The 22,037-nt window shown below is 52.8% G+C and overlaps 16 non-coding genes across 16 annotated transcripts; all 16 read left to right on the forward strand.

Annotated features, from left to right (window-relative positions):
- Positions 1-705: 705 nt before the first annotated feature.
- On the forward strand, positions 706-824 carry LOC126459595 (5S ribosomal RNA). The gene has a single exon (XR_007585914.1). It is a non-coding gene; the product is annotated as a 5S ribosomal RNA (ribosomal RNA).
- Positions 825-1,636: 812 nt separating this feature from the next.
- Positions 1,637-1,755, forward strand: LOC126459607 (5S ribosomal RNA). Its single transcript, XR_007585915.1, has one exon. It is a non-coding gene; the product is annotated as a 5S ribosomal RNA (ribosomal RNA).
- Positions 1,756-2,567: 812 nt separating this feature from the next.
- Positions 2,568-2,686, forward strand: LOC126459618 (5S ribosomal RNA). The gene has a single exon (XR_007585916.1). It is a non-coding gene; the product is annotated as a 5S ribosomal RNA (ribosomal RNA).
- An 812-nt stretch (positions 2,687-3,498) lies between these two features.
- Positions 3,499-3,617, forward strand: LOC126459631 (5S ribosomal RNA). The gene has a single exon (XR_007585917.1). It is a non-coding gene; the product is annotated as a 5S ribosomal RNA (ribosomal RNA).
- Positions 3,618-4,429: 812 nt separating this feature from the next.
- Positions 4,430-4,548, forward strand: LOC126459642 (5S ribosomal RNA). The gene has a single exon (XR_007585918.1). It is a non-coding gene; the product is annotated as a 5S ribosomal RNA (ribosomal RNA).
- Positions 4,549-5,360: 812 nt separating this feature from the next.
- On the forward strand, positions 5,361-5,479 carry LOC126459654 (5S ribosomal RNA). Its single transcript, XR_007585919.1, has one exon. It is a non-coding gene; the product is annotated as a 5S ribosomal RNA (ribosomal RNA).
- Positions 5,480-6,291: 812 nt separating this feature from the next.
- Positions 6,292-6,410, forward strand: LOC126459665 (5S ribosomal RNA). Its single transcript, XR_007585920.1, has one exon. It is a non-coding gene; the product is annotated as a 5S ribosomal RNA (ribosomal RNA).
- Positions 6,411-7,222: 812 nt separating this feature from the next.
- LOC126459677 (5S ribosomal RNA) lies at positions 7,223-7,341 on the forward strand. The gene has a single exon (XR_007585921.1). It is a non-coding gene; the product is annotated as a 5S ribosomal RNA (ribosomal RNA).
- An 812-nt stretch (positions 7,342-8,153) lies between these two features.
- On the forward strand, positions 8,154-8,272 carry LOC126459690 (5S ribosomal RNA). Its single transcript, XR_007585923.1, has one exon. It is a non-coding gene; the product is annotated as a 5S ribosomal RNA (ribosomal RNA).
- Positions 8,273-9,084: 812 nt separating this feature from the next.
- On the forward strand, positions 9,085-9,203 carry LOC126459702 (5S ribosomal RNA). Its single transcript, XR_007585925.1, has one exon. It is a non-coding gene; the product is annotated as a 5S ribosomal RNA (ribosomal RNA).
- A 7,655-nt stretch (positions 9,204-16,858) lies between these two features.
- LOC126459714 (5S ribosomal RNA) lies at positions 16,859-16,977 on the forward strand. The gene has a single exon (XR_007585926.1). It is a non-coding gene; the product is annotated as a 5S ribosomal RNA (ribosomal RNA).
- An 812-nt stretch (positions 16,978-17,789) lies between these two features.
- LOC126459725 (5S ribosomal RNA) lies at positions 17,790-17,908 on the forward strand. Its single transcript, XR_007585927.1, has one exon. It is a non-coding gene; the product is annotated as a 5S ribosomal RNA (ribosomal RNA).
- An 812-nt stretch (positions 17,909-18,720) lies between these two features.
- On the forward strand, positions 18,721-18,839 carry LOC126459737 (5S ribosomal RNA). The gene has a single exon (XR_007585928.1). It is a non-coding gene; the product is annotated as a 5S ribosomal RNA (ribosomal RNA).
- Positions 18,840-19,651: 812 nt separating this feature from the next.
- LOC126458651 (5S ribosomal RNA) lies at positions 19,652-19,770 on the forward strand. Its single transcript, XR_007585671.1, has one exon. It is a non-coding gene; the product is annotated as a 5S ribosomal RNA (ribosomal RNA).
- Positions 19,771-20,582: 812 nt separating this feature from the next.
- On the forward strand, positions 20,583-20,701 carry LOC126458664 (5S ribosomal RNA). Its single transcript, XR_007585673.1, has one exon. It is a non-coding gene; the product is annotated as a 5S ribosomal RNA (ribosomal RNA).
- Positions 20,702-21,513: 812 nt separating this feature from the next.
- LOC126458676 (5S ribosomal RNA) lies at positions 21,514-21,632 on the forward strand. Its single transcript, XR_007585674.1, has one exon. It is a non-coding gene; the product is annotated as a 5S ribosomal RNA (ribosomal RNA).
- Positions 21,633-22,037: the final 405 nt, after the last annotated feature.

Raw genomic sequence — 22,037 nt, forward strand, 5'->3', positions numbered from 1 at the left:
CTGTAATGGTACGAAAATGCAGTAATTAACTCAGTTTGAGGGAGAATGTGCTAACCAAGTTTGCCAAGAAGACTTTGATAACGACAAAACAGTACGAATCGGCAGTTGATTTCTGAAATACGTCACCGCCAATTTTTGTGTAAAGTTCCAAATTTGATTTGTAATCACGAATTTATTCCTTAGTCGTCTCGTCTCGTCCCGCAGACGTTTGTCGTGCTTGCGCTGTCATATGGACCACGACCCGAGCGGCAGCGAGCGGCAGTCGAGCAAAGTCGGGACAAGTCGGGACGGGGACAGGGATAGGAATGGCGCGAATGCACTGCAAACTACGCAGACACCTGGTGTGAGGCGAGGAAGCCCACATCGCTACCAGTGGCGCCCTCCAGCACGACACTGCCACACCCCGCACAGGCCCTCCGCTGGACACCAGGGACAAGATGCGTCCTCCGCGTGTGTCGAAGGCTGCACGCGCCCAACGAATGACAGGAGGTGCAACGAGCAACAGTGCGTCTCACACACGCGGCGGTGCGCCCGCTAATTCGGCCGTCGGTCTGCTGGGACGCCGGGCGCGCCCCCCGCGCCGTCCGCGAGGAACTGGCTGTTGCAGAAGGAAGTGCTTTCGTCAAATGCGGCGGAAAACTAACATTTTGTGTGTTGGGAGAGAAGCCGAACGCGAATTCCGCCGTGCTCCTACCTTGCACGAGTGCCAACGGCCATACCATGATGAATACACCGGTTCTCGTCCGATCACCGAAGTTAAGCATCATTGGGCCCGGTTAGTACTTGGATGGGTGACCGCCTGGGAAACCCGGGTGCTGTTGGCTCCCTTCCTTTTCTTTTTGTTTTGTTATTATGTCGCTACCCCTGCCAGCCCAATTTTCAAACTGCCTTTCTGTTGTGACAAAGATGCTTCCTTAACCCTTTTAAACTACTGTAATGGTACGAAAATGCAGTAATTAACTCAGTTTGAGGGAGAATGTGCTAACCAAGTTTGCCAAGAAGACTTTGATAACGACAAAACAGTACGAATCGGCAGTTGATTTCTGAAATACGTCACCGCCAATTTTTGTGTAAAGTTCCAAATTTGATTTGTAATCACGAATTTATTCCTTAGTCGTCTCGTCTCGTCCCGCAGACGTTTGTCGTGCTTGCGCTGTCATATGGACCACGACCCGAGCGGCAGCGAGCGGCAGTCGAGCAAAGTCGGGACAAGTCGGGACGGGGACAGGGATAGGAATGGCGCGAATGCACTGCAAACTACGCAGACACCTGGTGTGAGGCGAGGAAGCCCACATCGCTACCAGTGGCGCCCTCCAGCACGACACTGCCACACCCCGCACAGGCCCTCCGCTGGACACCAGGGACAAGATGCGTCCTCCGCGTGTGTCGAAGGCTGCACGCGCCCAACGAATGACAGGAGGTGCAACGAGCAACAGTGCGTCTCACACACGCGGCGGTGCGCCCGCTAATTCGGCCGTCGGTCTGCTGGGACGCCAGGCGCGCCCCCCGCGCCGTCCGCGAGGAACTGGCTGTTGCAGAAGGAAGTGCTTTCGTCAAATGCGGCGGAAAACTAACATTTTGTGTGTTGGGAGAGAAGCCGAACGCGAATTCCGCCGTGCTCCTACCTTGCACGAGTGCCAACGGCCATACCATGATGAATACACCGGTTCTCGTCCGATCACCGAAGTTAAGCATCATTGGGCCCGGTTAGTACTTGGATGGGTGACCGCCTGGGAAACCCGGGTGCTGTTGGCTCCCTTCCTTTTCTTTTTGTTTTGTTATTATGTCGCTACCCCTGCCAGCCCAATTTTCAAACTGCCTTTCTGTTGTGACAAAGATGCTTCCTTAACCCTTTTAAACTACTGTAATGGTACGAAAATGCAGTAATTAACTCAGTTTGAGGGAGAATGTGCTAACCAAGTTTGCCAAGAAGACTTTGATAACGACAAAACAGTACGAATCGGCAGTTGATTTCTGAAATACGTCACCGCCAATTTTTGTGTAAAGTTCCAAATTTGATTTGTAATCACGAATTTATTCCTTAGTCGTCTCGTCTCGTCCCGCAGACGTTTGTCGTGCTTGCGCTGTCATATGGACCACGACCCGAGCGGCAGCGAGCGGCAGTCGAGCAAAGTCGGGACAAGTCGGGACGGGGACAGGGATAGGAATGGCGCGAATGCACTGCAAACTACGCAGACACCTGGTGTGAGGCGAGGAAGCCCACATCGCTACCAGTGGCGCCCTCCAGCACGACACTGCCACACCCCGCACAGGCCCTCCGCTGGACACCAGGGACAAGATGCGTCCTCCGCGTGTGTCGAAGGCTGCACGCGCCCAACGAATGACAGGAGGTGCAACGAGCAACAGTGCGTCTCACACACGCGGCGGTGCGCCCGCTAATTCGGCCGTCGGTCTGCTGGGACGCCGGGCGCGCCCCCCGCGCCGTCCGCGAGGAACTGGCTGTTGCAGAAGGAAGTGCTTTCGTCAAATGCGGCGGAAAACTAACATTTTGTGTGTTGGGAGAGAAGCCGAACGCGAATTCCGCCGTGCTCCTACCTTGCACGAGTGCCAACGGCCATACCATGATGAATACACCGGTTCTCGTCCGATCACCGAAGTTAAGCATCATTGGGCCCGGTTAGTACTTGGATGGGTGACCGCCTGGGAAACCCGGGTGCTGTTGGCTCCCTTCCTTTTCTTTTTGTTTTGTTATTATGTCGCTACCCCTGCCAGCCCAATTTTCAAACTGCCTTTCTGTTGTGACAAAGATGCTTCCTTAACCCTTTTAAACTACTGTAATGGTACGAAAATGCAGTAATTAACTCAGTTTGAGGGAGAATGTGCTAACCAAGTTTGCCAAGAAGACTTTGATAACGACAAAACAGTACGAATCGGCAGTTGATTTCTGAAATACGTCACCGCCAATTTTTGTGTAAAGTTCCAAATTTGATTTGTAATCACGAATTTATTCCTTAGTCGTCTCGTCTCGTCCCGCAGACGTTTGTCGTGCTTGCGCTGTCATATGGACCACGACCCGAGCGGCAGCGAGCGGCAGTCGAGCAAAGTCGGGACAAGTCGGGACGGGGACAGGGATAGGAATGGCGCGAATGCACTGCAAACTACGCAGACACCTGGTGTGAGGCGAGGAAGCCCACATCGCTACCAGTGGCGCCCTCCAGCACGACACTGCCACACCCCGCACAGGCCCTCCGCTGGACACCAGGGACAAGATGCGTCCTCCGCGTGTGTCGAAGGCTGCACGCGCCCAACGAATGACAGGAGGTGCAACGAGCAACAGTGCGTCTCACACACGCGGCGGTGCGCCCGCTAATTCGGCCGTCGGTCTGCTGGGACGCCGGGCGCGCCCCCCGCGCCGTCCGCGAGGAACTGGCTGTTGCAGAAGGAAGTGCTTTCGTCAAATGCGGCGGAAAACTAACATTTTGTGTGTTGGGAGAGAAGCCGAACGCGAATTCCGCCGTGCTCCTACCTTGCACGAGTGCCAACGGCCATACCATGATGAATACACCGGTTCTCGTCCGATCACCGAAGTTAAGCATCATTGGGCCCGGTTAGTACTTGGATGGGTGACCGCCTGGGAAACCCGGGTGCTGTTGGCTCCCTTCCTTTTCTTTTTGTTTTGTTATTATGTCGCTACCCCTGCCAGCCCAATTTTCAAACTGCCTTTCTGTTGTGACAAAGATGCTTCCTTAACCCTTTTAAACTACTGTAATGGTACGAAAATGCAGTAATTAACTCAGTTTGAGGGAGAATGTGCTAACCAAGTTTGCCAAGAAGACTTTGATAACGACAAAACAGTACGAATCGGCAGTTGATTTCTGAAATACGTCACCGCCAATTTTTGTGTAAAGTTCCAAATTTGATTTGTAATCACGAATTTATTCCTTAGTCGTCTCGTCTCGTCCCGCAGACGTTTGTCGTGCTTGCGCTGTCATATGGACCACGACCCGAGCGGCAGCGAGCGGCAGTCGAGCAAAGTCGGGACAAGTCGGGACGGGGACAGGGATAGGAATGGCGCGAATGCACTGCAAACTACGCAGACACCTGGTGTGAGGCGAGGAAGCCCACATCGCTACCAGTGGCGCCCTCCAGCACGACACTGCCACACCCCGCACAGGCCCTCCGCTGGACACCAGGGACAAGATGCGTCCTCCGCGTGTGTCGAAGGCTGCACGCGCCCAACGAATGACAGGAGGTGCAACGAGCAACAGTGCGTCTCACACACGCGGCGGTGCGCCCGCTAATTCGGCCGTCGGTCTGCTGGGACGCCGGGCGCGCCCCCCGCGCCGTCCGCGAGGAACTGGCTGTTGCAGAAGGAAGTGCTTTCGTCAAATGCGGCGGAAAACTAACATTTTGTGTGTTGGGAGAGAAGCCGAACGCGAATTCCGCCGTGCTCCTACCTTGCACGAGTGCCAACGGCCATACCATGATGAATACACCGGTTCTCGTCCGATCACCGAAGTTAAGCATCATTGGGCCCGGTTAGTACTTGGATGGGTGACCGCCTGGGAAACCCGGGTGCTGTTGGCTCCCTTCCTTTTCTTTTTGTTTTGTTATTATGTCGCTACCCCTGCCAGCCCAATTTTCAAACTGCCTTTCTGTTGTGACAAAGATGCTTCCTTAACCCTTTTAAACTACTGTAATGGTACGAAAATGCAGTAATTAACTCAGTTTGAGGGAGAATGTGCTAACCAAGTTTGCCAAGAAGACTTTGATAACGACAAAACAGTACGAATCGGCAGTTGATTTCTGAAATACGTCACCGCCAATTTTTGTGTAAAGTTCCAAATTTGATTTGTAATCACGAATTTATTCCTTAGTCGTCTCGTCTCGTCCCGCAGACGTTTGTCGTGCTTGCGCTGTCATATGGACCACGACCCGAGCGGCAGCGAGCGGCAGTCGAGCAATGTCGGGACAAGTCGGGACGGGGACAGGGATAGGAATGGCGCGAATGCACTGCAAACTACGCAGACACCTGGTGTGAGGCGAGGAAGCCCACATCGCTACCAGTGGCGCCCTCCAGCACGACACTGCCACACCCCGCACAGGCCCTCCGCTGGACACCAGGGACAAGATGCGTCCTCCGCGTGTGTCGAAGGCTGCACGCGCCCAACGAATGACAGGAGGTGCAACGAGCAACAGTGCGTCTCACACACGCGGCGGTGCGCCCGCTAATTCGGCCGTCGGTCTGCTGGGACGCCGGGCGCGCCCCCCGCGCCGTCCGCGAGGAACTGGCTGTTGCAGAAGGAAGTGCTTTCGTCAAATGCGGCGGAAAACTAACATTTTGTGTGTTGGGAGAGAAGCCGAACGCGAATTCCGCCGTGCTCCTACCTTGCACGAGTGCCAACGGCCATACCATGATGAATACACCGGTTCTCGTCCGATCACCGAAGTTAAGCATCATTGGGCCCGGTTAGTACTTGGATGGGTGACCGCCTGGGAAACCCGGGTGCTGTTGGCTCCCTTCCTTTTCTTTTTGTTTTGTTATTATGTCGCTACCCCTGCCAGCCCAATTTTCAAACTGCCTTTCTGTTGTGACAAAGATGCTTCCTTAACCCTTTTAAACTACTGTAATGGTACGAAAATGCAGTAATTAACTCAGTTTGAGGGAGAATGTGCTAACCAAGTTTGCCAAGAAGACTTTGATAACGACAAAACAGTACGAATCGGCAGTTGATTTCTGAAATACGTCACCGCCAATTTTTGTGTAAAGTTCCAAATTTGATTTGTAATCACGAATTTATTCCTTAGTCGTCTCGTCTCGTCCCGCAGACGTTTGTCGTGCTTGCGCTGTCATATGGACCACGACCCGAGCGGCAGCGAGCGGCAGTCGAGCAAAGTCGGGACAAGTCGGGACGGGGACAGGGATAGGAATGGCGCGAATGCACTGCAAACTACGCAGACACCTGGTGTGAGGCGAGGAAGCCCACATCGCTACCAGTGGCGCCCTCCAGCACGACACTGCCACACCCCGCACAGGCCCTCCGCTGGACACCAGGGACAAGATGCGTCCTCCGCGTGTGTCGAAGGCTGCACGCGCCCAACGAATGACAGGAGGTGCAACGAGCAACAGTGCGTCTCACACACGCGGCGGTGCGCCCGCTAATTCGGCCGTCGGTCTGCTGGGACGCCGGGCGCGCCCCCCGCGCCGTCCGCGAGGAACTGGCTGTTGCAGAAGGAAGTGCTTTCGTCAAATGCGGCGGAAAACTAACATTTTGTGTGTTGGGAGAGAAGCCGAACGCGAATTCCGCCGTGCTCCTACCTTGCACGAGTGCCAACGGCCATACCATGATGAATACACCGGTTCTCGTCCGATCACCGAAGTTAAGCATCATTGGGCCCGGTTAGTACTTGGATGGGTGACCGCCTGGGAAACCCGGGTGCTGTTGGCTCCCTTCCTTTTCTTTTTGTTTTGTTATTATGTCGCTACCCCTGCCAGCCCAATTTTCAAACTGCCTTTCTGTTGTGACAAAGATGCTTCCTTAACCCTTTTAAACTACTGTAATGGTACGAAAATGCAGTAATTAACTCAGTTTGAGGGAGAATGTGCTAACCAAGTTTGCCAAGAAGACTTTGATAACGACAAAACAGTACGAATCGGCAGTTGATTTCTGAAATACGTCACCGCCAATTTTTGTGTAAAGTTCCAAATTTGATTTGTAATCACGAATTTATTCCTTAGTCGTCTCGTCTCGTCCCGCAGACGTTTGTCGTGCTTGCGCTGTCATATGGACCACGACCCGAGCGGCAGCGAGCGGCAGTCGAGCAAAGTCGGGACAAGTCGGGACGGGGACAGGGATAGGAATGGCGCGAATGCACTGCAAACTACGCAGACACCTGGTGTGAGGCGAGGAAGCCCACATCGCTACCAGTGGCGCCCTCCAGCACGACACTGCCACACCCCGCACAGGCCCTCCGCTGGACACCAGGGACAAGATGCGTCCTCCGCGTGTGTCGAAGGCTGCACGCGCCCAACGAATGACAGGAGGTGCAACGAGCAACAGTGCGTCTCACACACGCGGCGGTGCGCCCGCTAATTCGGCCGTCGGTCTGCTGGGACGCCGGGCGCGCCCCCCGCGCCGTCCGCGAGGAACTGGCTGTTGCAGAAGGAAGTGCTTTCGTCAAATGCGGCGGAAAACTAACATTTTGTGTGTTGGGAGAGAAGCCGAACGCGAATTCCGCCGTGCTCCTACCTTGCACGAGTGCCAACGGCCATACCATGATGAATACACCGGTTCTCGTCCGATCACCGAAGTTAAGCATCATTGGGCCCGGTTAGTACTTGGATGGGTGACCGCCTGGGAAACCCGGGTGCTGTTGGCTCCCTTCCTTTTCTTTTTGTTTTGTTATTATGTCGCTACCCCTGCCAGCCCAATTTTCAAACTGCCTTTCTGTTGTGACAAAGATGCTTCCTTAACCCTTTTAAACTACTGTAATGGTACGAAAATGCAGTAATTAACTCAGTTTGAGGGAGAATGTGCTAACCAAGTTTGCCAAGAAGACTTTGATAACGACAAAACAGTACGAATCGGCAGTTGATTTCTGAAATACGTCACCGCCAATTTTTGTGTAAAGTTCCAAATTTGATTTGTAATCACGAATTTATTCCTTAGTCGTCTCGTCTCGTCCCGCAGACGTTTGTCGTGCTTGCGCTGTCATATGGACCACGACCCGAGCGGCAGCGAGCGGCAGTCGAGCAAAGTCGGGACAAGTCGGGACGGGGACAGGGATAGGAATGGCGCGAATGCACTGCAAACTACGCAGACACCTGGTGTGAGGCGAGGAAGCCCACATCGCTACCAGTGGCGCCCTCCAGCACGACACTGCCACACCCCGCACAGGCCCTCCGCTGGACACCAGGGACAAGATGCGTCCTCCGCGTGTGTCGAAGGCTGCACGCGCCCAACGAATGACAGGAGGTGCAACGAGCAACAGTGCGTCTCACACACGCGGCGGTGCGCCCGCTAATTCGGCCGTCGGTCTGCTGGGACGCCGGGCGCGCCCCCCGCGCCGTCCGCGAGGAACTGGCTGTTGCAGAAGGAAGTGCTTTCGTCAAATGCGGCGGAAAACTAACATTTTGTGTGTTGGGAGAGAAGCCGAACGCGAATTCCGCCGTGCTCCTACCTTGCACGAGTGCCAACGGCCATACCATGATGAATACACCGGTTCTCGTCCGATCACCGAAGTTAAGCATCATTGGGCCCGGTTAGTACTTGGATGGGTGACCGCCTGGGAAACCCGGGTGCTGTTGGCTCCCTTCCTTTTCTTTTTGTTTTGTTATTATGTCGCTACCCCTGCCAGCCCAATTTTCAAACTGCCTTTCTGTTGTGACAAAGATGCTTCCTTAACCCTTTTAAACTACTGTAATGGTACGAAAATGCAGTAATTAACTCAGTTTGAGGGAGAATGTGCTAACCAAGTTTGCCAAGAAGACTTTGATAACGACAAAACAGTACGAATCGGCAGTTGATTTCTGAAATACGTCACCGCCAATTTTTGTGTAAAGTTCCAAATTTGATTTGTAATCACGAATTTATTCCTTAGTCGTCTCGTCTCGTCCCGCAGACGTTTGTCGTGCTTGCGCTGTCATATGGACCACGACCCGAGCGGCAGCGAGCGGCAGTCGAGCAAAGTCGGGACAAGTCGGGACGGGGACAGGGATAGGAATGGCGCGAATGCACTGCAAACTACGCAGACACCTGGTGTGAGGCGAGGAAGCCCACATCGCTACCAGTGGCGCCCTCCAGCACGACACTGCCACACCCCGCACAGGCCCTCCGCTGGACACCAGGGACAAGATGCGTCCTCCGCGTGTGTCGAAGGCTGCACGCGCCCAACGAATGACAGGAGGTGCAACGAGCAACAGTGCGTCTCACACACGCGGCGGTGCGCCCGCTAATTCGGCCGTCGGTCTGCTGGGACGCCGGGCGCGCCCCCCGCGCCGTCCGCGAGGAACTGGCTGTTGCAGAAGGAAGTGCTTTCGTCAAATGCGGCGGAAAACTAACATTTTGTGTGTTGGGAGAGAAGCCGAACGCGAATTCCGCCGTGCTCCTACCTTGCACGAGTGCCAACGGCCATACCATGATGAATACACCGGTTCTCGTCCGATCACCGAAGTTAAGCATCATTGGGCCCGGTTAGTACTTGGATGGGTGACCGCCTGGGAAACCCGGGTGCTGTTGGCTCCCTTCCTTTTCTTTTTGTTTTGTTATTATGTCGCTACCCCTGCCAGCCCAATTTTCAAACTGCCTTTCTGTTGTGACAAAGATGCTTCCTTAACCCTTTTAAACTACTGTAATGGTACGAAAATGCAGTAATTAACTCAGTTTGAGGGAGAATGTGCTAACCAAGTTTGCCAAGAAGACTTTGATAACGACAAAACAGTACGAATCGGCAGTTGATTTCTGAAATACGTCACCGCCAATTTTTGTGTAAAGTTCCAAATTTGATTTGTAATCACGAATTTATTCCTTAGTCGTCTCGTCTCGTCCCGCAGACGTTTGTCGTGCTTGCGCTGTCATATGGACCACGACCCGAGCGGCAGCGAGCGGCAGTCGAGCAAAGTCGGGACAAGTCGGGACGGGGACAGGGATAGGAATGGCGCGAATGCACTGCAAACTACGCAGACACCTGGTGTGAGGCGAGGAAGCCCACATCGCTACCAGTGGCGCCCTCCAGCACGACACTGCCACACCCCGCACAGGCCCTCCGCTGGACACCAGGGACAAGATGCGTCCTCCGCGTGTGTCGAAGGCTGCACGCGCCCAGCCACACCTCGGTGCTCTGCGCTCCGCCGGCCCGTGGTGTTTACGTTCTGCGCGCCGCAGCGTGTTGTGTTCGCGAGGCGACTTGCTTGCTTTGCTGATTTTTAACGGTACGTACTGACCACGATGGAAAGTGAAGATAGGAACAATAATATTCAGTGCGAATTTAGTCGGTCTGTTCCTCGTCCGTCCGCTTTCGAAATTCATCATTGGATTCTTAATGATTTGAAAATCCCGGCTAGTGACATTTTCGGACTCCAATTGGACACTTTTTTGAATTCTGTTTTTTTGAAGTTGAGTAGTTCGGAACTATGTGAGAAAGTTGTTAATGTAAATGATGGTGTGCGGCAATTTAAGCACGATAATCAAACCGTGAGTGACGTTAAAGTGACGAACGCGGGTTATGGCATACGAACTGTCAGGGTGTTTAATCTGCCTTTCGAAGTCAAAAACGATACCATTTCGCGATGTCTCGGCCCTTACGGCACTGTGCTTTCCGTTGTTAAAGAAAAATGGTCTCCCGCGTACCCCATACAATGTGAAAATGGGGTGCGAAGTGTACGGATGATTGTGCGAAAGCATGTGCCATCATTTGTTTACATGGCCGGGCACCGTGCCTTTATTACGTACAGTGGGCAACCACAAACGTGTTCTTTTTGTAATCGGCCGGATCACTTTCGCCAAAATTGCCCGCGGCGTAAGGGGCCTTTGCAACTGCCGCTGGGCGAACACGGAAGCGAACCCATGAGTTGGGCGGCGGTCGCTTTAGGTGCCCCCCCACAGGCAGCTCGCCGTGTGGAGATTCCGGCAGAAATGAACGCGTCCCCTGCAACTGTCCCGGTGCCAATGCAAACTGATAGCGATCTCGCAATGTTAAACGCGGTAGCCTTACCGGAGACCGACGAGCTTGCAACAACCCCCGTCACAGGACCAGAACCCGCCCCGGCCGTTGCCGCCACCGTGGCCATTGATTCAGTACCAGACCTGGTAGCCGACGAGTCACCCGCCCCCACAGCCAGTCCCAGTGTTGTGGCGGTCGATCAATCTGTACTTTTAGCGGACATTGATAGAACTGTTTTTGTCCGGCCACAACAGGTGTCGGAAGTTTCGCATGTGGTCACGGCCGGCCGTGCACACGTGGACACTGCCCCCTCTCTCGAAAGACAGGACTCGTGTTCTTCTGTTAGTGCGTCGGTTCGGTCGCGTAGTGACCAAGAACACGATAGGCACGACAGCGGTAGAAGTTCGTCGACCGATTCTCGACGGTCGTCCGCGAGGAGAGAGCGTAGTCAGTCCCCTGTTCGGCGACCGATATCTCAAGGGAAGCCAAAACGGCAGCGGCGTAAGGGGGGGCAGCGCGATAGCGCGGAAGTTCGGCCCGCCGCGGCCGCTCACGTGCCCCGATCAGCTGCGGACGCGCGTGCGGACGGTAGCAGTGCTGGCGCCGGCCAGGCTGCGGGCTCGGCAGCGCACAGGGCCGAAGTAGTCCGGCATCTGCAAACTGTTATCCACCGATCGGACGCACAACCTCCCAGCGAATCGGTTCCTCCACCTGCCGTGACAGATCCGCCTCCAGCTACGAGCGTGCGCCCTGTTACACAGGACACTGTAGCACCACAAAATCGTAGAGACTTGTCCGCGATGTCTGTCGCGGGGGCGTTCACACCTGTTACCCGACCGGGGGCGTGGGGTGATGAACCGCCTGATGCTTAATTTACATCTACTTCAAGTGTGGCATTCCGTTTTTTTTTAAACACGCCGACGATAGCCCATGCTGCGTCATCTTTCTATTTTCACGTTTTATCTTGTGAGTGTTTTCACTGTTTTATCTGTGTTTTCTTTGTTTTATCCTTTTATGGTTGCTGGTAATCGGTTCACGGTACTCACGGTCAACGTTAATAAAATGCGTAGCCATCACAAAGCGACAGCACTTTATCATTTTTTAATTGAAAGTTGTTGTCAGGTAGCTTTTATACAAGAAGTGACCGCTGACGCATTGTCTTTCATCCGCGATTTTAACGGGTTCACAGCATACGATAACATCATCGCGGATGATAGCACAGGAACTGCTATTTTAGTCCGTTCGGACATAGAGGTGCGAAATATAGAATGCTTACCAAATGGGCGGGTCATAGTTTGCGAAATTCATGGTTACGTGTTTGTTAATGTTTACGCGCCGTCTGGCAACAAACCTGCGCGTAATCATTTTTATGCTAATGAACTGTGCCAGCTTTTATATCGAAATAAAGATAATTTTATTCTCGGGGGTGATTTTAATGGTGTAATTGACGATCGCGATCAGGAACCACGGCCAAACCGGTGTGCCGAACTACAGACGTTGATTTCTGGTTTACAGCTGCGAGACACGTGGCGGGTCCTCAACCCCCACCGTACGGAATTTACGTATTTTTATGCTACCGGACATAGTCGTTTAGACAGAATTTATGTCTCGCCACAGCTTGCACATACCGTCGTCGCTGCCGAGGTGCACCCGGTAATTTTTTCTGACCATTGTGGTTACATCTGTCAGATGAATTTAGACATGTGCCGACGCTCGTTCCTGAAAACTGTGTGGAAATTAAACTGCAGCATTTTAACGGATCCCTGTTTTAAACCGAGTTTTTTAAATATGTGGCACAACCTTGTGCGGAGCCGACCGGTCGGTTCCACCGCTATTTACTGGTGGACCAAGGTGGCCAAACCGGCGGTCAGAAACTTTTTAATTGATTTTAGTCGCGAAGCGGCACGGTGGCGCCGGGCTACGGCCGACTTCTACCGCCAGTGTTTGCGCGAGCTCGCGCAACGCGTCACTGAGGAGCCGGAAATGTTGCCCGCTTTGAGAGAATTTAAAGCAAAGTTGCTGCGGGATTTGCGGCATAAAAGTGAGGGGACAGTGAGGCGTAGCCAGCCCGTGGGCGCCGTGCCCGGAGAGACGGTCTCCGCGTACCACCTCCGTCGGGAGAGGTGCCGCCGCGCAAAGTTACGGCTAACCGCGTGGACTCTAGCCGCCGGGTTCCGAACCACAGACCAACGTGCGATCCAGGCGGAAATATATCAGTATTTTAATTCTCTTTTTACGGACACTGCTGTCGAAGCCGCCGCGATCAATGATCTTTTAAGTCACGTGCCGCATATTTTAACGAGACGCGATCGACTCCATCTGAATGCGGTTTATACCAAGGATGACGTAGAGGATGCCGTTAAAGGCAGTCAGTTAGGGAAATCCCCCGGGAAAGACGGCATCCCAGTGGAGTTTTATCTTACATTTTTTGATGTTTTTAATGAAATTTTAACGGAAATAGCAAATGAAATTCGAAACGGCGCGGAAATCCCGGCGGAATTTGAAGAAGGGCGTATTGTCCTTATTCCGAAATCGGCTGCGACGCCGAGTTTAGACAATGTGCGCCCTATTACGCTTCTCAACTGCGACTACAAGATCATGGCCAGGTGCGTTGCTAATAGACTCAAGAACGTTCTGGGGAAAGTTTTAGATGCATCGCAGTCGTGCGCTGTCAGGGACCGCAATATTTTTGACGCCGTTTTAGCATACCGAGACTGCATAGGCCACACGACAAGCAGCAGGCTTCGCAGTGCAGGCATCTTGTTAGTCGATTTTAAAACCGCGTTCGATCGTGTGAGCCATTTTTACCTTCGCCGGTTGATGACTCGCATGGGTTTCGGAACGACATTTACTACCATGATAAGTAATATCTTACGTAGTGCCACATCGCGCGTTATCGTTAATGGTATCGCCAGCGACAAAATCCCCATCAGCCGCTCAGTCCGGCAGGGTTGCCCCCTCTCTATGGCGCTGTTCGCGATCGCCCTGGACCCGCTTCTCCGTACCATTGGCCGTACTTGTCGAGGGATTCGCGTGGGAGACGACCGGCTTGTGTGTCGTGCTTATGCCGATGACTTGGGCGTCTTCATAGAACGCGCAGACGACATCGACCGCCTCTATGGCGTCCTCCAGCAGTACGAACGGGCGACGGGCGCCGTCGTCAATCCGCGTAAGACGGTTCTCCTCCCGTTGACGGAGCGCATGCGAACCGAATACCGGCATTGGTACTGCGTGAAACGCCAGTCTCAGGTGCTCGGCGTCACTCTGTCGGACAACTTACAGCAGATGCAAGCCCTCAATTGGCGGTCCACTCTTTACAAAGTGCGCGCCGTGGTTAAGATTCATGCGCCGCGCAACTTGGCACTGTCGGACAAAGTTGCACTCATTAATACCACCATTCTGGCAAGGGCGTGGTACCTGGCGCAAATCTTGCCGGTACCGAAGCAAATCGCACGGTCCATAAGGCATGTATTTTATTGGTTTTTGTGGAAAGGGGATATTTTTAAGGTCGCTATGGCCACTTGTACACTGAAACCTTCGGAAGGTGGTCTCGGCCTTGTGGATTTTAACGCCAAATGTGAGGCACTCTTTTATAAACGGACAAGCGTTTTAATTGGCAAAGGTTTAGGCAGCCCCACGGCAGTTCTCTTTCACCAACACCGGCCACGTTCAGTCACCGCCCCGGTCTACGTCACCGGCATCCCCTTCTCCATCTCCCACGTGCGCCGTTACTACATCACGCACAGCTACGTCAGTCTCCACGACGTGAAAGGCTATGCGGTTTGCGATATCACGGATGTCATCCGAGGACGACCACCGCCCAATAAGTGGGAGTTACGTCTGCCGCAACATGATTGGAGCGCCGTGTGGAGGAATATCAGTTCACGCGTTATACCAGCTGACGTGAGGGCCACGTGGTATAGGGTGGTCAACCGCACGGTTGCCACAAATTGCAAGTTACACTCCATCAACCTCATCCCGGTCAGCCAGTGCGAGGCTTGTGGAGTACCGGACGACATCGAGCACCGCTTCGACTGCTCCAAGTTCCGGGACATCTGGTACTGTGCGAGAGACATGATTCGCCTCATAAACAGAGTGACAGTCGGGCAGGTTACTGTGCAAGACGCGATAGTGCCACAGTGGAAGCCTTACCCGTCCACGAAGCGGAATGCCACCATCTGGATATATGGACATACAATTCATGCCATATTTAGTCTCAAACTTACCGATACTGTGACTTTTCTCACCCGTTTATGGACTTTCCACAATGAAGAACGCGCCAGAAGCACCTATTCAGCGACGTTCGCTAATTTTTTGCATGTGGCTTTGTCCCATGCATTTCACTCGCTCGTGACTCATCCTCAACAGTGACTTATTTCAGTGTGTACATACTTATATACCTATTCCTAATTATGTGATATAAGGGAACGAACATTGAAAGAGAAATTTTTGGACAAGTTTTTTGTATTTGGGATCAACTTGACCATCATAATGACGACGAACTGTGACAGTTTCTTGTTTCTTTTTTTATGATCTACAGACTGTGTACACTATCTTACACGTGTCACGTCGGAAGTTTTGTTTCTGTTACTCCTTTGTGTTACATTTTTTTTTTTTTTTTTTTTTTTTTTTTTTTTTTTTTTTTTTTTTTTTTTTGGTGTGTGAACTTGTCGTTTCTCTATCACTCTTGCGTGTGAAACCAATGCCCTGCCATTTTGGTTGTTTGTTCTTTGCATGGTTTTCGTGTCTTGGTGTTACTATCGAAAACCATCACTTTGATTTTATGTTGTTCTTTATTGCCTGTGGAAGAGTGGCGGTTCGTTTCTTTTCCTACTTCCGTTCAATTTCGGGCATATGTCTCCTTTATTTCATTTTTCTTCACCGCAAGTAACGACGGGAAACGGACCTGTTACTTTACTTTGCTTTCCCTACATCATTTGGGAGACCTCTCGGGCCTTACCTATTTTTTGACGACGGTTTGCGACTTGTTCTTTTGTTGCGACGTCATTCTTCTTCGTTTTCTTTCCCCCCACATTTGGTCGGTAGAATTTTTGCCGCCGCTTTCTGGAAGAACTTTTCCGTTGTCTCTCCTTCCATACTTTTCATTGTTTTCCACGTTGTTTGCGTCTTGCCCTCCCCTTTGATGAACGTACTGCTCCTCCGTCACCAGCACCGGACCCTTTCCCGTTGCATTCGGTGCAAACCTTCTGCGCCTAACGAGACGGAGCACCTATTACGTCCCCTATTCGTTCTTCATCCTGCATTACCAACAGCATCTTTTTAAAGCTGCGAAGCTCGCCGAAGAAGGCGTATTGTGGAGAGCGAAAAGGCCGGGCTATAAGGGGAGTTGGGAGGCCCGTCAAAAAAAAAAAAAAAAAAAAAAAAAAAAAAAAAAAAAAAAAAAAAAAAAGGTGCTGTTGGCTCCCTTCCTTTTCTTTTTGTTTTGTTATTATGTCGCTACCCCTGCCAGCCCAATTTTCAAACTGCCTTTCTGTTGTGACAAAGATGCTTCCTTAACCCTTTTAAACTACTGTAATGGTACGAAAATGCAGTAATTAACTCAGTTTGAGGGAGAATGTGCTAACCAAGTTTGCCAAGAAGACTTTGATAACGACAAAACAGTACGAATCGGCAGTTGATTTCTGAAATACGTCACCGCCAATTTTTGTGTAAAGTTCCAAATTTGATTTGTAATCACGAATTTATTCCTTAGTCGTCTCGTCTCGTCCCGCAGACGTTTGTCGTGCTTGCGCTGTCATATGGACCACGACCCGAGCGGCAGCGAGCGGCAGTCGAGCAAAGTCGGGACAAGTCGGGACGGGGACAGGGATAGGAATGGCGCGAATGCACTGCAAACTACGCAGACACCTGGTGTGAGGCGAGGAAGCCCACATCGCTACCAGTGGCGCCCTCCAGCACGACACTGCCACACCCCGCACAGGCCCTCCGCTGGACACCAGGGACAAGATGCGTCCTCTGCGTGTGTCGAAGGCTGCACGCGCCCAACGAATGACAGGAGGTGCAACGAGCAACAGTGCGTCTCACACACGCGGCGGTGCGCCCGCTAATTCGGCCGTCGGTCTGCTGGGACGCCGGGCGCGCCCCCCGCGCCGTCCGCGAGGAACTGGCTGTTGCAGAAGGAAGTGCTTTCGTCAAATGCGGCGGAAAACTAACATTTTGTGTGTTGGGAGAGAAGCCGAACGCGAATTCCGCCGTGCTCCTACCTTGCACGAGTGCCAACGGCCATACCATGATGAATACACCGGTTCTCGTCCGATCACCGAAGTTAAGCATCATTGGGCCCGGTTAGTACTTGGATGGGTGACCGCCTGGGAAACCCGGGTGCTGTTGGCTCCCTTCCTTTTCTTTTTGTTTTGTTATTATGTCGCTACCCCTGCCAGCCCAATTTTCAAACTGCCTTTCTGTTGTGACAAAGATGCTTCCTTAACCCTTTTAAACTACTGTAATGGTACGAAAATGCAGTAATTAACTCAGTTTGAGGGAGAATGTGCTAACCAAGTTTGCCAAGAAGACTTTGATAACGACAAAACAGTACGAATCGGCAGTTGATTTCTGAAATACGTCACCGCCAATTTTTGTGTAAAGTTCCAAATTTGATTTGTAATCACGAATTTATTCCTTAGTCGTCTCGTCTCGTCCCGCAGACGTTTGTCGTGCTTGCGCTGTCATATGGACCACGACCCGAGCGGCAGCGAGCGGCAGTCGAGCAAAGTCGGGACAAGTCGGGACGGGGACAGGGATAGGAATGGCGCGAATGCACTGCAAACTACGCAGACACCTGGTGTGAGGCGAGGAAGCCCACATCGCTACCAGTGGCGCCCTCCAGCACGACACTGCCACACCCCGCACAGGCCCTCCGCTGGACACCAGGGACAAGATGCGTCCTCCGCGTGTGTCGAAGGCTGCACGCGCCCAACGAATGACAGGAGGTGCAACGAGCAACAGTGCGTCTCACACACGCGGCGGTGCGCCCGCTAATTCGGCCGTCGGTCTGCTGGGACGCCGGGCGCGCCCCCCGCGCCGTCCGCGAGGAACTGGCTGTTGCAGAAGGAAGTGCTTTCGTCAAATGCGGCGGAAAACTAACATTTTGTGTGTTGGGAGAGAAGCCGAACGCGAATTCCGCCGTGCTCCTACCTTGCACGAGTGCCAACGGCCATACCATGATGAATACACCGGTTCTCGTCCGATCACCGAAGTTAAGCATCATTGGGCCCGGTTAGTACTTGGATGGGTGACCGCCTGGGAAACCCGGGTGCTGTTGGCTCCCTTCCTTTTCTTTTTGTTTTGTTATTATGTCGCTACCCCTGCCAGCCCAATTTTCAAACTGCCTTTCTGTTGTGACAAAGATGCTTCCTTAACCCTTTTAAACTACTGTAATGGTACGAAAATGCAGTAATTAACTCAGTTTGAGGGAGAATGTGCTAACCAAGTTTGCCAAGAAGACTTTGATAACGACAAAACAGTACGAATCGGCAGTTGATTTCTGAAATACGTCACCGCCAATTTTTGTGTAAAGTTCCAAATTTGATTTGTAATCACGAATTTATTCCTTAGTCGTCTCGTCTCGTCCCGCAGACGTTTGTCGTGCTTGCGCTGTCATATGGACCACGACCCGAGCGGCAGCGAGCGGCAGTCGAGCAAAGTCGGGACAAGTCGGGACGGGGACAGGGATAGGAATGGCGCGAATGCACTGCAAACTACGCAGACACCTGGTGTGAGGCGAGGAAGCCCACATCGCTACCAGTGGCGCCCTCCAGCACGACACTGCCACACCCCGCACAGGCCCTCCGCTGGACACCAGGGACAAGATGCGTCCTCCGCGTGTGTCGAAGGCTGCACGCGCCCAACGAATGACAGGAGGTGCAACGAGCAACAGTGCGTCTCACACACGCGGCGGTGCGCCCGCTAATTCGGCCGTCGGTCTGCTGGGACGCCGGGCGCGCCCCCCGCGCCGTCCGCGAGGAACTGGCTGTTGCAGAAGGAAGTGCTTTCGTCAAATGCGGCGGAAAACTAACATTTTGTGTGTTGGGAGAGAAGCCGAACGCGAATTCCGCCGTGCTCCTACCTTGCACGAGTGCCAACGGCCATACCATGATGAATACACCGGTTCTCGTCCGATCACCGAAGTTAAGCATCATTGGGCCCGGTTAGTACTTGGATGGGTGACCGCCTGGGAAACCCGGGTGCTGTTGGCTCCCTTCCTTTTCTTTTTGTTTTGTTATTATGTCGCTACCCCTGCCAGCCCAATTTTCAAACTGCCTTTCTGTTGTGACAAAGATGCTTCCTTAACCCTTTTAAACTACTGTAATGGTACGAAAATGCAGTAATTAACTCAGTTTGAGGGAGAATGTGCTAACCAAGTTTGCCAAGAAGACTTTGATAACGACAAAACAGTACGAATCGGCAGTTGATTTCTGAAATACGTCACCGCCAATTTTTGTGTAAAGTTCCAAATTTGATTTGTAATCACGAATTTATTCCTTAGTCGTCTCGTCTCGTCCCGCAGACGTTTGTCGTGCTTGCGCTGTCATATGGACCACGACCCGAGCGGCAGCGAGCGGCAGTCGAGCAAAGTCGGGACAAGTCGGGACGGGGACAGGGATAGGAATGGCGCGAATGCACTGCAAACTACGCAGACACCTGGTGTGAGGCGAGGAAGCCCACATCGCTACCAGTGGCGCCCTCCAGCACGACACTGCCACACCCCGCACAGGCCCTCCGCTGGACACCAGGGACAAGATGCGTCCTCCGCGTGTGTCGAAGGCTGCACGCGCCCAACGAATGACAGGAGGTGCAACGAGCAACAGTGCGTCTCACACACGCGGCGGTGCGCCCGCTAATTCGGCCGTCGGTCTGCTGGGACGCCGGGCGCGCCCCCCGCGCCGTCCGCGAGGAACTGGCTGTTGCAGAAGGAAGTGCTTTCGTCAAATGCGGCGGAAAACTAACATTTTGTGTGTTGGGAGAGAAGCCGAACGCGAATTCCGCCGTGCTCCTACCTTGCACGAGTGCCAACGGCCATACCATGATGAATACACCGGTTCTCGTCCGATCACCGAAGTTAAGCATCATTGGGCCCGGTTAGTACTTGGATGGGTGACCGCCTGGGAAACCCGGGTGCTGTTGGCTCCCTTCCTTTTCTTTTTGTTTTGTTATTATGTCGCTACCCCTGCCAGCCCAATTTTCAAACTGCCTTTCTGTTGTGACAAAGATGCTTCCTTAACCCTTTTAAACTACTGTAATGGTACGAAAATGCAGTAATTAACTCAGTTTGAGGGAGAATGTGCTAACCAAGTTTGCCAAGAAGACTTTGATAACGACAAAACAGTACGAATCGGCAGTTGATTTCTGAAATACGTCACCGCCAATTTTTGTGTAAAGTTCCAAATTTGATTTGTAATCACGAATTTATTCCTTAGTCGTCTCGTCTCGTCCCGCAGACGTTTGTCGTGCTTGCGCTGTCATATGGACCACGACCCGAGCGGCAGCGAGCGGCAGTCGAGCAAAGTCGGGACAAGTCGGGACGGGGACAGGGATAGGAATGGCGCGAATGCACTGCAAACTACGCAGACACCTGGTGTGAGGCGAGGAAGCCCACATCGCTACCAGTGGCGCCCTCCAGCACGACACTGCCACACCCCGCACAGGCCCTCCGCTGGACACCAGGGACAAGATGCGTCCTCCGCGTGTGTCGAAGGCTGCACGCGCCCAACGAATGACAGGAGGTGCAACGAGCAACAGTGCGTCTCACACACGCGGCGGTGCGCCCGCTAATTCGGCCGTCGGTCTGCTGGGACGCCGGGCGCGCCCCCCGCGCCGTCCGCGAGGAACTGGCTGTTGCAGAAGGAAGTGCTTTCGTCAAATGCGGCGGAAAACTAACATTTTGTGTGTTGGGAGAGAAGCCGAACGCGAATTCCGCCGTGCTCCTACCTTGCACGAGTGCCAACGGCCATACCATGATGAATACACCGGTTCTCGTCCGATCACCGAAGTTAAGCATCATTGGGCCCGGTTAGTACTTGGATGGGTGACCGCCTGGGAAACCCGGGTGCTGTTGGCTCCCTTCCTTTTCTTTTTGTTTTGTTATTATGTCGCTACCCCTGCCAGCCCAATTTTCAAACTGCCTTTCTGTTGTGACAAAGATGCTTCCTTAACCCTTTTAAACTACTGTAATGGTACGAAAATGCAGTAATTAACTCAGTTTGAGGGAGAATGTGCTAACCAAGTTTGCCAAGAAGACTTTGATAACGACAAAACAGTACGAATCGGCAGTTGATTTCTGAAATACGTCACCGCCAATTTTTGTGTAAAGTTCCAAATTTGATTTGTAATCACGAATTTATTCCTTAGTCGTCTCGTCTCGTCCCGCAGACGTTTGTCGTGCTTGCGCTGTCATATGGACCACGACCCGAGCGGCAGCGAGCGGCAGTCGAGCAAAGTCGGGACAAGTCGGGACGGGGACAGGGATAGGAATGGCGCGAATGCACTGCAAACTACGCAGACACCTGGTGTGAGGCGAGGAAGCCCACATCGCTACCAGTGGCGCCCTCCAGCACGACACTGCCACACCCCGCACAGGCCCTCCGCTGGACACCAGGGACAAGATGCGTCCTCTGCGTGTGTCGAAGGCTGCACGCGCCCAACGAATGACAGGAGGTGCAACGAGCAACAGTGCGTCTCACACACGCGGCGGTGCGCCCGCTAATTCGGCCGTCGGTCTGCTGGGACGCCGGGCGCGCCCCCCGCGCCGTCCGCGAGGAACTGGCTGTTGCAGAAGGAAGTGCTTTCGTCAAATGCGGCGGAAAACTAACATTTTGTGTGTTGGGAGAGAAGCCGAACGCGAATTCCGCCGTGCTCCTACCTTGCACGAGTGCCAACGGCCATACCATGATGAATACACCGGTTCTCGTCCGATCACCGAAGTTAAGCATCATTGGGCCCGGTTAGTACTTGGATGGGTGACCGCCTGGGAAACCCGGGTGCTGTTGGCTCCCTTCCTTTTCTTTTTGTTTTGTTATTATGTCGCTACCCCTGCCAGCCCAATTTTCAAACTGCCTTTCTGTTGTGACAAAGATGCTTCCTTAACCCTTTTAAACTACTGTAATGGTACGAAAATGCAGTAATTAACTCAGTTTGAGGGAGAATGTGCTAACCAAGTTTGCCAAGAAGACTTTGATAACGACAAAACAGTACGAATCGGCAGTTGATTTCTGAAATACGTCACCGCCAATTTTTGTGTAAAGTTCCAAATTTGATTTGTAATCACGAATTTATTCCTTAGTCGTCTCGTCTCGTCCCGCAGACGTTTGTCGTGCTTGCGCTGTCATATGGACCACGACCCGAGCGGCAGCGAGCGGCAGTCGAGCAAAGTCGGGACAAGTCGGGACGGGGACAGG

The sequence above is a fragment of the Schistocerca serialis genome, chromosome 2, assembly GCF_023864345.2.
Source record: "Schistocerca serialis cubense isolate TAMUIC-IGC-003099 chromosome 2, iqSchSeri2.2, whole genome shotgun sequence".
Classification (NCBI taxonomy): domain Eukaryota; kingdom Metazoa; phylum Arthropoda; class Insecta; order Orthoptera; family Acrididae; genus Schistocerca; species Schistocerca serialis.